Genomic DNA, 15,572 nt, shown 5'->3' with positions numbered 1-15,572 from the left:
GCATACTTGGCGGGGGGCAGTCCTGGTGGGCAATCTGCATGATTTCAGAGGTCCCTAAAAACATCCTATTGTGGCTCCATTCCCTATGTGGCTCTCCCCGCTCCTGGCAGGGTGATGCTTCCTATAGTATCACCCCCCCACCCCCCAAATAAGCTTCTCTCAAGTCCTTGTCTTAGTGAATGTTGACTAAACAAGTGAATGACCAAATAAGTGACTTGCCTTGAACTCTCTGTCTGATATCCTTTAGGGAACATTAGGCAAAGCCAAGCCCACCTGGGCTTCAGGCCCCCAAAGACAGAACATTCTACCTGCATGCATTTTAACATGCTCAGGGCCTAGGACCAAGCCCTGCCCAATACGTGAGTCCTCCAGCACAGAGAGAGAGGCATGTCTAACGTTTATGTCTCAGGAGTTTGTTTGTCCTGGCCTGAAATTTACTCACTATCATTAGATGAGGGGCAATCCGTTTATGAGCTTCAGGTCACCATCCTGGGCACTGCCAAGTGATGAGGACTCATGTCCAGGATACATGACTTTCACATAATATTTGTACTTGAGCGAGCTGGCCAGACTTATCTCACATGGTCCTGCCTGTCAGAGCTCCTTTTTTGTACTTAAATGTCCTAGAGGGGGGTGGTCACTTTGACAGTTTTTCATATGTGACACTTGTCTTAATCTGTAGCAGTCCTATTTAAAGACCAGAAAAATCTGAGAAAAGTGGAAAGAAGATGCCTGAGCATTGGCAGTGACCTAGATGGTGAGACTCTTGAAATGCAGCAGGGCCTTCTGATGCTTGTCCCCACTCTGACCCTCCCCTAATTCCCCAGCAAGCAGCACTAACTCTACTCCCTCTGAATCCTTCTCAACATTCACCTCCAAGCTTTTCCTCCAGGCTCCTGGAGCTGGCTTCTGAGAAGAGCCACATGTCTTTTGCAGGACCTTTGAAAATTCAGCTAAATCTACTATGCCAGGGATCATGCAGCATACACAGAACCCTACCCTCCTGAAACTCTGAAGACATGCAACCATACGAAAAGAATTAAAAGGTAGTATGAAAGATCTCAAGTCGCAGAGAGAAGGCCCATCTGCAGGTGAAGGCCCTGAGTAAGAGGTGACCCCTAGCAAGTCTTCTAAAATGGGTGGGATCTGGGCTGGCACAGGTGCGAGTGCAGAGTATAGCCCAGAAATCGAGCTGGGGAACAGGTGACTATGGAGAACAGAGAAGTTGGGAGGATGAAGACGCAGAGTGCTGAGCCATAGAGGGAGGTCCAGTCAGGTTCAGGAGCTGAGGGGTTTCGTTCATCCCTGAGACACACTTGTAACCCATGAGCAAGCAGGGACACCTGCCCCATAAGGCTGCCACACAGAGACAGGACTCTGTCCCATCACCAAGGCCAGGGATCTGTGTGCACAGGACACTAGCATGAGTCACCATTAACTAGCAGCCATCTTCTGGCTCACATCCCAGAGGTGAGCTGTATGGGGTCCATGATGCATCTGGGGCAGCCTTTAGACCAAGAGAGACAGAAACAGTGAGCATCACTCTCCTGCCCCTGGGCTGTGACCTCCCAGTGCCCAGCAGTGAGTGGGCAGCAAGAGTCCAGCCCTCTTCCCACAGGCAGCTCCATTAGGAAGCAGGTCCAGCATCTCCGAGATGAGCATGATGAAGCCACCCCCTTCTTTGTGTGTTCAAGAGACATTCCTCACAGAAGTGCCGAGAAACCATTGTCCTTCATCTTTCCCCCATCCAGGTAGAATAAAGGGTACCCTGAGATTTGTCTTTGCTCTGTTATTGAATGCCTTCTCAGTTAAGGGGAAAGGAACTCACTCTTGGCCCCATCCTTAGAATTTGAAAGTCAGTCTTTAGTCAGACTGGTGTGACCAAGAATCACACACACACACACACACACACACACACACCCATACCACTCCATCCAGACCTCCACATCTGGCCTTGCCCTCTGCAGTAGCGACTGAAAACTCTTAAAGAGTTAGTCCTCTGAAAAAAAAAAGAGTTAGTCCCCTGCTTTTGAAGACCTGAGTGTGGGGTCTTCCCACAGAGGTAGATTCAGCAGGGGAGGCCAGGTCCCTGGAGGACTCTATTGAAGCTCCTTGACCCAATGAAAACAAGACCTCTGCCATGGTGCCTGCCGCAATCCTGCCCACCATCACCCAGCCTGGATGGGGACACACCCCCTGTGGAGCTGACGTCAATTATATCGTGAGAGTACTGCCCACACCTCGACTGGACTGACTTCTCCTTCCGTTTAAGGTGGTAGCTTACCCTCACCCTGCCCCAGGTAGGAAGCCATATGGTCTGAGTCGGCGTGAACAGCAACATAAGTTGGGCTTACTGCACTACCACATGGGGCTGAGGTTGAGTTAGGGCCCAAGGCTTGTCTGTTTTATCTCTAAGTGTTTCCGTTAGCTCTTGGTGCAAAGTAAACCACCTCAGATTTAGTGACTTAAACCAACAGAAATTATTGTTTCTCACAAGTGTGAGTTGACCAACTGTGTGGCTCTTTCACAGTGCACAAAGCTGATGGTGGCAGCATCGTCAGGAGCTCACCTTAGGCAGAACATTCCAGATGGCTCCATCACACACAAGGTGCCTCCGGGGACAGCCAGAAGGCTGCTCAGCCAAGACGCTCTGTGTCATTTCACAATCTCCACAGGGACTTATTTTGTGGCAGCTCAGGATGCCCAAAGCACAAGGAGGCCTCCAGGCCTTCCAAGGGCCTCTAAAGATTTAGGCCCAGAAATGACAGTGGCTGCCACACATCCTGTGAGTCAAGAGGCCAGCCCAGCTTCACTGCAGAAGGGGACAACTTAGGATCAGTGCCCGAAGCCATCTCTGGATAACTTTCCTCTCAGTGTCTCAAATATCAGAACAAACCCCAGTCCCTACCAAAGGCGATGACCATGTAGGCCTAGGAGCCACCGCAGGGCAACTTGTTTGAAGGGAGTATAAAAATACTGGGAAAAGACAACTTCTAATGTTAGGTTCTTAACAATCATATTATAGTTTAATTATGCCTTTAAGACCCTGACCAGGATCTCTGGGAAGCATGTTACTATGTGCCAAATGCCACCAAACCAGCACCTTCCCATTACAGGAAGCCCTTGTGTTGGGGGACATACTGTTCCTTTCTAATGTGGTCACCATGTGTCACCCTCTGACGTCTCCCATCTAAATGGGGCAGAGCTAGCCTGTTGCACTCAGCTAGGTCACAGTCCAGACTTGAGTAGGAGCTGAGGTCACTTAGCTAAGACTGGCTAAAAACAGTAATAGTCAAAAACACAGGCTCTGTGTCACAGACATCATGCTGATGTCTAGGCTCCCTGCCCCCGCCAAGGAACAGGGTCTTCAGATAGCACAGTAGTTCCCAGAGCTAGTGGTAGTATCCTGCAAGCGGTGACTTAAAGCTTCAGAATTCAGCTTTTGGAGATGTGTCTTGATTCATAAGCAGTAATCATGTCTCCTCTTAAGTAAAATGGTTAAGCCAATTTTTGTTCTCAATTAAGAGTTAAGATTTAAACATTTAGGATATAGGGATGCCTGGGTGGCTAGTGGTTGAGCATCTGCCTTCAGCTCAGGGCATGATCCTGGGGTCCTAGGATCAAGTCCCACATCAGGCTCCCTGCAGGAAGCCTGCTTCTCCCTCTGCCTGTGTCTTGGCCTGTCTCTGTGTGTGTATCTCATGAATAAATAAGTCAAATCTTTAAAAAAAAAATAACATTTAGCATGTATGTGAGCAGTATTCAGAGAAGCCCAGACTACCATTTTGCAGAAAAAGGAGAGAAACTATGTACTTAAAACCTACTTCAAAACTCTGGGGCAGTGATTTGGATTTCTCTTTGGAAGTCAGCATGGAAAGAGGATATATCCTGGAGCCTACGGTTCTGAGAAGCAGGAGGCAGGGACTTCATTGGTCCGAGCACACTTGCCAAAACCCTCTGAGGACATCTCTGACAATGGTGTCCCACCCACAACCAGCAAAAGAAAAATCATGGCTTACAGCTGCACTGTTTTGCCAAATTGTGTTATAATTTATCTATAGATAGCAAATGGCTTTTTGTGGCAAGCTTGAGGTTATATTAGAATTAGATATATCAGAATGAGAGCCTTATTAAAATTTTCATAGATGACGCAAAGAAACACAATGATAAATATAACCACCGACAAGAAATTGTATCTTTTGTCTTCACAGTGGTGAGATATAAATGAAATTTTTCCTGCTGCTGCCTTATGTACTGTCAGCCACCAACATGAAACACGCGAACCACTTTCCATGCTAAAGGGATTAAAATGTCTTTTTTCCTACAGAAGCATTAGCAAGATGCCTTCCTTTTTACAGAGGCATTAGGAAAAAGAGACAGAGTCCCCATCCCCAGCCCAAGCCTGCATGCCTTGGTGATGACTGGTGTCAGACTGAAATCTGCAGGGTCTCGCGGAATTTAAGATGAATTGTAGTTGACACCAGTTCTTAACCTCCTCTCTCCCTCCCAGGACCTGAACAAACCCTTCCCAAAGCAAACCAGAGAGACAGAGCCTCCTGCCTCAAGGGTAGAAGAGGTCTGCAGGCTGCTGTTCTTCCCTTTGCCAGAAAAGAAGAAGCTGTAGCTCATTCAGAAGCATCTTCCCCCCCACCTCAGTCCTATCCTGGGTCAGTATGTGCAAGAGGCAGAAACCCCCAGTACACGTAGCCCACGATACTAGTTAGAGGTGACCCCTTTCAAATCATTGGACTTAATTAAAGAGTGATCCTCTGTGGGAATCACTGCCTGTTTAGCTGGAAACTTGAAGGACAAGACGTGAGAGCTGGGTCCTTGCACCCTTGACGAGTTTAGAAGAAAAGAAATGGGCCCCCACCACCCCTGGTGGGCCCGCCACATTTCCTCTGGGCCTTCCAAACTCTCAGCACTATGAGACAATTATGTCTAAAACCAAGTGTACTCGTGACTCATAGAAAGGGTTCCAAATCAGTACCTGGCCCTTTCTGCTTTTCACTACCTAACAGAGAAAATAGAAGTATTTTCTTTCCACTCTGCCCTCCAACTTCATGACAGTAGGTGAGGATTTGTTTGTCAAGGGGTCTTAATTCCTTGATCATGTCCTCCCTACTGGAGTTTTCAGCTGGCAAGAGTGGGAGACTGAGCCAGGGCAGACTTCCCTCCTTTGCGTTTTCCCACCAGCCACATGTAGCAAAGCAGCCCCTGGAGGGAGAGTTTGCTGAAGACATGCTATTGTTTTTCAAGGACATAAACTCCTATTTCTACTCACTCATGGGTGCTGTAACGATCTCATCGGCTAGCATGGACACAGCTGCCTTGGGGTGCGGACGCACTGCGGTAAATCGAGACCCCGCCCCCACCCCAGCCAGCTGTCCAACTGCCTGTTGTTTTAGCTGAGCTGAGTCTAGCAGAAGTTGTCCCCAGTCCATTCTCAAGGCAGTTAACCATCTGTAGAGACCCAACTGTTGGGCACAGTTAGACAGCATCTGTTGGTCATCACCATTTCCAAATGAACATGGTCTATGATTTGATGAAAATATGAAAACCTGAGCCCCATCACCCAACTATAATAAAAGCCAGAGCAGGAGACCCAACTACATGCCACAGGTTTCTGAACAGAGAGCTTCCAGAGAAGTAGTTCTCAGGTCAGTGGCCATGGATCTCAGCATGGACCTTTACCTCCAGGGCTGTTGAAGGAAAGGCAGAAATGCAAGCTGAAAGGAAATTTACAGCCACTGACACAGCCCCTCCATTTCTCCAGAGACACTGGGCATTTGTCCGGGTCACCCAGCTGAGAAGTGACGGACAGGGAGGGGGTCTATGGTGTCGGGAATGCACACAGGTGGGAGTCCCTGGGCACCTAATTGTGCATCTGGGGACTCATGGCAGACTTGGAGGAAGAACTACCCAGAGCGAGACGACAACTAGAGACACAATGTCGGGTCTCTCCGGGTGGATGGTGTGGGTTAGAGGTGGCATGTCAGAATTCCGCCCACAAGTGGAATCCACCTACAGCCCAACCCAAGTCACCCTGACCACTGTCCCTGAGAGCAGTTCCTCATTATCCCAGTCTTGTCATTCGCAGCAGGGACTATCGGCCAACTTTTAAGCAGGCTCAGAAATGATGCGAATTCAAAGGCTTTTAATACTAATGCTTGGCTACAATAAATGAACAGATGGACACAATTTCTAGTCAAATTAAAAACAGTCGAAGCCCCCAGCTGCATTTACAGTGTTTTCTACAGAGGTTTGGGAAGGATGCCCTCTAGAATCCAGTGCAGAGGGAAGTGTGTCTCTTCGTGATTGGCCTAGCATTCTTGAGTTAGCTAATGAAGAAAAGTCACAAACTCATGGCATTCCTCCCTCCCCCCGGCTACCAGGGAACTCAGACAGAAGTTATATGCTTGAATCAACAGTCATTCAAGAATAGAGTTTATCTTAAGGTTTTGTCTCCCTTCCCATGAGGGCATGATGCTTACTTTGCATCTTTATATTTTACTCATCTTAATCTCTCTGCTTCTGTTGTTATAATATTCCTCAATCCTTGTAGAAAATAAAACAGTACAAATTGCATTTGATGAATGTTTTAACCCGTCCTGAAAAAGCACTTTTGATTCCAATGAAAAAAAAAAATAGGAAAAGCATTTAAAAAAAATCTCTTTCGTGCACATTATATCATTTTCCCCCCAAAGCCCTGTAGAACCCCTGTGTCTTCTGAATCTTTCCTTCCCGTCATGGGGCTAAACATGTTTTACCGTGTTCTGATTCTCTGCAGCCTGCAGCTCCCTGGGCTCCTGTGAGGCCCGAGGTGGTGCTGCTGCGGCTCCTCTCCTGTGATGGAAGCAAGCCCTTGCTCCGTGGTGCATCTTGTTGAGGCAGCAAAGTCTCTAAAGGACAGCTCAGTTCATTTGGAAAGTGACAGTGGAGAAATGCTATTTTTGCTTCCCGTCCCATTCTGATTAGCTTGTCAAATCCTCCCCACTCTCAGGAAGCCCTGGGTGCAGCCTGTAGGAGCCAGGAAAACAAAGGATGCTGTTGCTTTTTGTCCTCATATGCCCAAGGCCAACTATAGTCCCTGGTCCCCAGCAGATGATCTGTAAATGTTTGCTGAATGCACGTGTCAATTTGGGTGAATGATTTGATTTCTCTGAGCTTCAGTTTCAACAAAATGGTGAGATTAGCTTTTGGCTTCCTTCCAGCACCATCCAGGGGATGAAATGAGATGAAATGAGATTCAAGGACAAGAAAATGCCTGCACTAGAAAGAAAAGGCGGGGGGGGGGGGGGGGGTGGGTTGTGCACTTGAGTGACTCAGTCAGTTAAGCGTCTGCCTTTGGCTCAGGGTCCTGGGATGGAGCCTGGGTCAGGCCCCCTGCTCAGCAGGGAGTCTGCTTCTCCAGCTCCCCCCTGCTCATGCTCTTTCTCAAATAAATAAATAAAATCTTCAAAGAAAGAAAGAAAGAAAGAAAGAGCATGTGACAGTCTGTGTGACTCATCGTCAAGAAATAGCCACCAATGCCCAGGAAGTCCTCTCCACCTGCTGACTTACATCTCCACCGACCCAGGAGCAGCTTCTGTTTTGAGAATGTCCTTAAATATTTAGTCAGTGGAAATACAATTGTGTTGATCCAGAGAGAGTAGGGATGGAGAAATCCCAGATGGCCTTGCCTTGGCTCTGAAGCTCCTTCCAGCCTGCGTGTCTACACGGAGGACAGAATTTGAGGTCTGGAGGGCAATAGGGAAAAGGCCAGATGCCCCCACGGTCCTCCCGGCCGCTCAGCCTTGCTTCCCTGCATCGCACCCAGGGAGGATCTCCCTTGCCACCCTCTTCAGGGGGATAACCAAACCATGGGGCCAGACCCCAGGTACTTTGCCCGCCCACAGTTACGTTTCTTCAAGTAAGAAACCACTTATCGTCATTCTCTACCCGGCATGGTAGCAATTCTGGAAAACAGGTTGCACCACTGCCAACATCTGAGGAACATAGGTCACAGCGTGGTCCATTAACTAGGGACAAGCACATTTTGCATGAATGTCCAGAATTTCCCTTTGACAATGTTGGTGTTTTACAGAAGCAGAACCTGCAAACTAGAAATCCCATCCTGTGTATTGTTTTTTCGCCATGCTTTCCTTTCCTATCTGGACGCTGTTAAGCTGGTGTCTCACTGAAAGCCACGAAAGCCTGGGTGGGTGGGTGACCAGTGACTCAGCTACTTTGCCCCCGTGCAGGTGTGACCAGCCGCAGACCCTCGCTGGGGTGAGCCACGGGTCCTGAAACAGCTGCTCCTCTCGTGGCTGGGGCCTGGGGCCCAGGCAGGTACAGAGAGTAAAAACAAAGAAGAGGGATCGGACAACCTTTGCCTTCCCTGGGCTGGAGTCATTAAGGGCCAGGAAAACAGGAAGGGGGTGAGGCCTCACTCAGAGAAGGGAAATGCTGAGGAAACGTGGGCAGGGCACTTGGAGCAGGAAAGAGTGTTTCAAGAGGCTGCTTCCAAGGAGACCCCAGCTGGCCCTGGAGAAACCAGCCTAGGAAAGCAGCAGGCTGGCCCGGAGGCCTGGCCTCTGAACACAGAAAGGGAGGGCCCCACCCAGGATTGTTTTCCAGGCACAATTTACAGTCTCCATTGTCAGCCTTTCCTCTGGGTAATTAGGTACAAGACAGGAGCCAAGAAGGCTCATCCATCTTGTTATTGGATTTTACTTTCCCTGGCATGTCGCGCTCCCCCCTCCTGGGCAGCTGCTCCACAGTGTGGCTGGCCTGCTCGCTGATAGTCTCACCCGGAGCCGACATGGTCCCTGGTAAGAAGCTTTACTGTGACAGCGCTCTGTCCACTGTGCCCTCTACAGCGGATGAGGAAAGACTGTCTATTTTTGTGATTTATTTCTGGACCAGGCTTCACTGTGGAATTTCAACCAGAGAGGAGGCTTTCTTTAGCCTGGGCTTCATGCCTTTTAAAAGTAGCTGGAGTACAAATGACTTCTCCTAGGAGAGAATAAATGAGTCAGAAAAGGAGTAAGACTGCATTTTAATCCACCTGGCAGATAGATGAATGAACAACAGGTCAAATGTATTTGATGTATTGATGTACGTATTACAAGTTATGATGAAAAATCTCAGTTCTCATCTGAAAAGTGCATCTCTCAGAGTGGTTCCTTTTGTGTGTGTGGCATGTGTGTTGTGTGTGGTGTGTGTGTGCGTGTGACGTGTGTGTATGTGATGTGTGGCATGTGTGATGTGTGTGGCATATGTATGATACATGTGTGCTATGTGTGATGTATATGCTGTGTGTGTGATACATGTGCTGTATGTGTGGTGTTTATGTGCATGTGCTGTGTGTGTAACCCAAATACAAACAGGAATTTCGTATTGTCTGGTCTGCACATGGAGTCACACTCCAAAGAACAAAGCCCCAAAATCAAAATGTGAAACGTTAGTGTCAGTTTTCACTCAAATATCTGGAAGAATGCCAAGGGGGATGAAGCAGAAAACCACTTCTTAAAATCTTATTTGATCCCCTTGTTCTTCCAGAATTCTGTAGCCTCTCACTTTATATGGCAAAGTTCTCCTTGCTTCCAGTCTTGAAACCTATCCTGGTTTGATACCTGCAAGCTTCTCTATCAGCTCTAAGCACCCACGGAAAAGCTGCGTGTCCTCCTTATCCATTACCTGAACTCCTCAAAACAAAAGTGGCTGAGGCTGATCCCAGAAGCCAGAGCCTCCCAGCCTCCCTCTGCCCTCCCACAGCCTGTGTGCATCTCAAACCTGCCTGGCCAACTCCTTGGGAGCAGGAGGGATGAGGCTGGGTGGGGGCAGCGCTCACAGTGCTCTTCCTCAGGCAGTGTGTCTGGGGCAAGGGCAGGGGTATAATTCAGAAATTGCGTTCTTCATGCAAGTCCATGTGCACCGCACAAGCCAAGCTCTGTGGGCCTCCGCAACGACGAGCTGGCCGCCACGTGCAGCTGGGCCCTTTCCACCCACTGTCCAACCCTTCACACACAAGGAGCCTTCTCCCGGGAGCACGTCACCCCTCGGGGACCTTTCTCAGACCCTCAAAAGCTACACAACCTGAGTCTCAGAGGTGTGTGGAAACGCACGGAAGAGGCTGCGCCGTCGAGTAAGTGTCCTGCCTGTGACACCTCAGCTGCCATGGGGGCAGGTGGGAGGTGGAAACAGACGAGGCCAGACAGAGCAGGTGAGCAGGAAAGGTGGCTGCTTCCAGCTGGGGTGTCCTGGGCTGAGGCTTCTGAGCCCCCACACCCTCCAGCCTGGTCTGTCACCAAGCAGGGACTCACATTTTGTTCAGATGACCGGGATTCGGACAGAGTGGGAAGCTCTTAAGCAACAAGCACCTGAGTGTGAGCGCGGGAAGCCCGTGCAAACAGGCGACTTCGGGCACATCCTGGCTTCGGAGGGCACAGCCTTTCTGAGTCTCAGGTGGAGATACGGCACCAGCTCCATCCTGCCACCCCCCCCCAGGCGTTTCCCCAAAAAAACTGTCATATTTAAACCCATTTTGCCTTCTCCCTGGCTCATCGTTGTTGTCCTTGGGACCCTGCTGGGAACCCTGGAGCCGGACAGATAAACCACGTCCTGAGTGACCGCTCAGTTCCAAGACATTCCGAGGCCCCGCAACATGGAATGCCTTTCTGCGGAGTCCACTCCCAACACAGAGAGAGCAGAGGGACACGCAGGACGTGAGCGGAAAGCGGTGCTGGAAACAGTAAGGATGGACAGGAAGGAGCCTCCCTGGAGCTGAAAGGGCTGCAGGTGTGTGGAACCGGGAAGCGTTCAACTTAGGCCTCGGCAAGGGGGCGCCTGCCAAAGGAAGGAGGGAGGTCACGCCCTGGTGTCCACCTTCAGGAGGAGGAAGGCCTCGTGGGCCAGCCCCTGCCCTCGCAGTGGCGGGACCCCAAGCTCCCCCCTCCCCCCGCAGAGCACCCTCTCCTGTCTTCCAAAGTACTCACCGCATTTGTAATTTGGACACGTCATGAAAGTCCGCGTCGAACGTGTCTTCCCAGCTGACAGCACAGCTCATGTGGCACGGGCCGTCGTGGTGGTTGGGCTCACCCCGTGCTCGCCACCGTGGCTGGCACGTCATGAGGTGCTCAGCAGCATCCGTCAACAGAAACATGAAACTGGCCGACCTGCTGCCCGTCACCCTGCCCGCGAAGGCAAACGGTCCCGCAGGCCTGGCCCTGAGTTCTCCCGCTGCCCTCCCGCGGGCCGGGGGCGGGGGGCTGTCCTAGGACTCTGGTCTGTTCCTGGGACAGAAGAACCGGGCCAGGCCAGGACTGATGACAGAGGAGCATCTGTGTGCCCAGCCTGGGGGGGGGGGGCATGCTGCAGGACCCGTATCAGAGGAGGGGCCAGCTCTGTGAAATTCCCTCGGGATCTCGGGATACCCTCATCTCCCGAGCTCTCACCCAGCTCCTCGGTGGCTCCCTGCAGCTTGGAGAGGCTGAGTTAGAGCCGCAAAGGTCCCCAACGCTGCTCTCTTCAGCCTCCGGTCTCCAGAATATAGAGGACCGTGCCCTCTGCTGGCCAGGCCTCACAGAGCCCAGGGAAATGGACCAGGAGAAGTCTGGAGCATTCTGTAGGAACAGGCCGGCAGGGCAAGGAGGAGGAGACAGCGGGCTGCCACCCTGGGCTCAGAACCCACTGGGGCTCAGGCAGGTCCTTCTGGGCCGTGGGGGAGGGGGCAGGGAGGCCGAAAAAGGGCTACATGGGGAATCACACACACATCCTCTGTCCTTTCCCTTTGGAGTTGCCTCTGCACCTGTTTAAAAGCCTCAAAGGAAAAGCCACACTGATCCCTCATGACCAAATAGCTGACCTTCTCCCAGCCAGTTTGACACCCAGTTATATATGGCAGTTTTCAAAAAGTGAATCCAGGCTTCAAGGATAAAGGCTGAAAACCCGGGTTGGACATTGGAAGTCACAAACCTGACAGCTGGTCCCAAGGGAGCCCCAGGGTCATGGTGAAGGCAGCATCTTCACCCGGAAACACACATGCCCCCCTCCCCGGCCAACACTGTGCAGGGCAGCAGCGATACCCCACAGCCTCCAGACCAGCAGTGGGGGCGGGGGGGGGGGGGCGGCGGGGGAGCTGAAAGCCATGTCTGTTAGACAGAGTCCCACAGGCAGCAGGACAGGTCCAACCTAAGAACAGGAGACCAGATCAGCAGGGATAGGTCAAGGATGGGGAGGCATGTCAGGGAGCATCTTCTCACCGGATCAAGTACGAGAGTCCAGTCTTTAGTTAACACATATCTGTTGAGCACCTTCCGGGAGCAGGACTCCCCGCAAAGTGCTGGGGGTGCATCAGCAGGCAAACAGGCACCACGTCAGCTCTCCACTGCATGGAGCTGGTGGCTGAGCCAGGGGCCTGATGCTGGATCAAGTCATCACACAGCCAGATGCACACATGGGCATGCACATGTGCACATGGATGTGTGTAAACACATGCAGACACATGCACACAAAGTGAAAAAGGTGAGAAGACCCATGACAGAGAGTACATCTCGTGTTGAGTGGTGGAGGGCTGGTGGTCAGGGAAGGTTTCCCAGAGGAAGAGGTGCTGCATTGCAATCCTCCGGAGGAATGACCTTGGGTAGGGAACAGACAGTTCAGACGGTGGATCAGCACATGCAAACCCCTGAGGAGGATCAGGTCTGCACGACTGAGGGACTGAAAGAAAGGGCCCCGTGGCTGGAGGCATGAAGGAGGAGGAGGCTGCCAGGGAGGCCAGAGCCCTGGAGGCCATTCTTGGCATTGTGGGCTTTGGCCTGAAAGCAGATGTATTAAGACTGGGGGAAGGGACAGGGCACCTGGGTGGCTCAGCCAGTGTAGTGTCAGGCTCTCGATTTCAGCTCAGGTTGGGATCTCAGGGTCCTGAGATGGAACTCTGCACCAGGAGCAGGGAGTCTGTTTGAGATCCTCCCCCTTCTCCCTGTGGCTCTCCTGGCTTGCACGCCCTCTCTCTCCCTGTCTCAAATAAATTAGTCTTAAAAAAGACTGGAGGAAGGGACAGAGCAGAGCTGCAACATCAAAGAGCAAGGTCCTGCCGTGCCTGGGGAGAGCACCTGGCCCTGGATAAGGATGGAAACGGGCAGGTGGACTGGAGAAACCCCAGGGAGGTGACTGAGCGGGACCCAGGGACAAGTTGGTATCCCAGAAATCAAGCCTAAAGGCACTCTCAGGTCTTCTTCCCTGCAAAGGTATGAGTCACCACCTGTCTGCACACCAGATTCTCAGCAAGCTTCACAGGATGCTGATGCGGAACCACCATCCCCACCCGGAGGGTGCAGCCTGTGCATCCAGATTAATGCAGGTGATTCCAATAAGTAACAAGGCCTATGAGCACTACCCTGGTGTGCCCTAGCGTCTCCTGGAGCCTGGGCCGGGTGGCACCCGCGGGCTGTGCACTGGCAGCAGGTGGCAGGGGGGAACAGCCACGCCAGCAGGCCACAGGGACTACAGGGTCTGCAGGTCTACCCCAAGCGTTCAGCAGGACGGAGTGTCAGCGGGCTCCTCCCTCTCACTGTTGGCAAAACAGTAAGAAGTGGAGGGAAAGGAAGCTTAACACGGTCCATTCCAAAGTCCATCCTGGGGAAATGGTCTGGCGACTGATAAGCGAAGCCGTGCATGTGCCCGGCCTCGGCTGGCGCCCACTCCCATTAGCAGCAGGTGGCTGGCACGGTCGTCATGGTCTGTCCAGGGTGTGGAGGGCCACCTCTCCTGCCAGGCAGCAGCTGCAGTGCTATCCTATGGCCCGTGCCCTGATGCTCACACGTGGGCTGCTCCGTTTTCTGCAGCCAGCCAATTCTGTCCACCTGGGCATTTTCTAGGGAAAATGATCCACTGTGAGAAAGAGCACACATTCCTGAAATATCTGATACACAAATATTTTTCCTTTCTTCATCCCACTTGACCAGAACCCATGGGTGACTGTGATTTGTCCCCTTTTACTCTCTGGCAAAGTGGCCCATCCCAGCATACACCTCCCTTCCTGGTCCCCTTCCTCCTCTCCCTGGTTACCCCCTACTTGTAATTCCTTTCGTAACCCAATTCCAGGCCTTCCCGTCTCTCTACATCTCTCGCTTCACTGTCGTGTGAACTCTCAAAGAGTTTTTTTCCATTTATTTTCAAGTGTTTTTGCAGCACTCAGTCTTTGTGAAGAAAGGGATATGAAATTTCTCATCAGAACAAACTTGAGGTGGCCTTGCCCAGGGAGGAGAAAACAACTTCAGTGCTGGGAGTAGAGCGGGGGCACTTGTCCCTGGTGGCTGCCAGGGTCGTGAATCACACACACAATTCCAGGACATTGCTAGAATGTGCTCACATGGCAGTAAGCCGTGTCAGCAGCTCCTCTCATCAGGACCCCAGCAGAATGCCCCCACCCCGCCATCAGCTCTGGCTCCCGGAGCCCCCGGGGACCTCGTGCTGGTTGGCCCCAATGCCTGAGTGGATGAAGACCAGGCCACCGCCAGCCTTTCTGGTGGGCAACAGCCACTGGAAACTGCAGGAGAGCCATGTGCTTGAAATGGATGGCTCAGGAAAAGGTGGACATTTGGGTGGCACGCTTATTTCCTGAAAACCAAGAAGTCTGTGTTTGATATATTTTAGAACAATGTCTGGAAACTGCACTTTACTTTTTCAAATGTGCTTAAATGTCTAAACTCAACAGTGCAGAAGAAAATTTCACTCGAAAACTAAGGATGTCAGACGATGGGACCTGAGTGGAGTATTCACGTTGACGTGGCTGTGTTTTATCTCTGGATGCATGGAATGCTTTGAGAATCAGAAACTAGCATGCATCCAGGCACTAATGGTTCCTCGGTGTGTCAGGCCAGCACTGGGTAGATGTTGGGGATGGAGAAACAAAGATGACCAATGAAGTGCCTGCACTCATGGGTTTATGCTCGAGTGGGAGATTCAGACAACAAACAAGCAACATCTAACTAAAGAAGCAGCTAGGCTCCGGTGCTCATACCAAACATGGTTCTGTGGCTGTGGACGGTGTGCCTCCTCCAGCAGGGTGGCCAGGGAAGGAATGACTTCCCACCTGCCATTAGGGAGAAGCCAGCTGCAAAGACCCAAGGCAGGGCCTCCTAGGTACGGAGTCTCATGAGCCTGGAGTCCGAGGAGGCTGGTATGTGCAAAGGACAGTAAAGGTCAGTATGGCTGCATGAAGCAGGGCCAGGGAGCACACAGGAAAGTGCCTGCAGAGAGCTGGGCAGAAGCCAGGTCACAGTACCTGTCAGAGATGCTGGTGACGTGTCGGTAAGCTGACAAGCCATGTCCAAGCAGGCCATGGCAGGGTTTGATGATGTCGTAAAAAGCCCCCCCACCAGGAACCACAAGGAGGATAAGACACAAATCCATGCTTTGCTTATTCTTCCATAAAAATAAAACACTATTGAGAGTCAGCCCTCTTGGTCATGTCTGGAGCTATACAAAGAAAAAGGCCATGTTACAGGGCACAAGGCACTCATCATTGGTGGAGGGGACTCCCCTCGAGCCCAGGAACATGACACCATATGCATGTGAGCTGTATT

General features: G+C 51.4%; 1 long non-coding RNA gene across 1 annotated transcript; it reads right to left on the bottom strand.

Annotated features, from left to right (window-relative positions):
- Positions 1 to 6,140: 6,140 nt before the first annotated feature.
- On the bottom strand, positions 6,141 to 11,580 carry LOC144297825 (uncharacterized). Its single transcript, XR_013364678.1, has 2 exons — positions 10,980 to 11,580; positions 6,141 to 10,830 (listed from the first exon to the last, which is right to left on the bottom strand). It is a non-coding gene; the product is annotated as an uncharacterized LOC144297825 (long non-coding RNA).
- Between the last annotated feature and the right edge of the window lie 3,992 nt (positions 11,581 to 15,572).

Source organism: Canis aureus, chromosome 26, assembly GCF_053574225.1.
Source record: "Canis aureus isolate CA01 chromosome 26, VMU_Caureus_v.1.0, whole genome shotgun sequence".
Classification (NCBI taxonomy): domain Eukaryota; kingdom Metazoa; phylum Chordata; class Mammalia; order Carnivora; family Canidae; genus Canis; species Canis aureus.
Note: the sequence above shows the minus strand (reverse complement) of the source record. Positions and strands in the feature narration are given on the sequence as shown.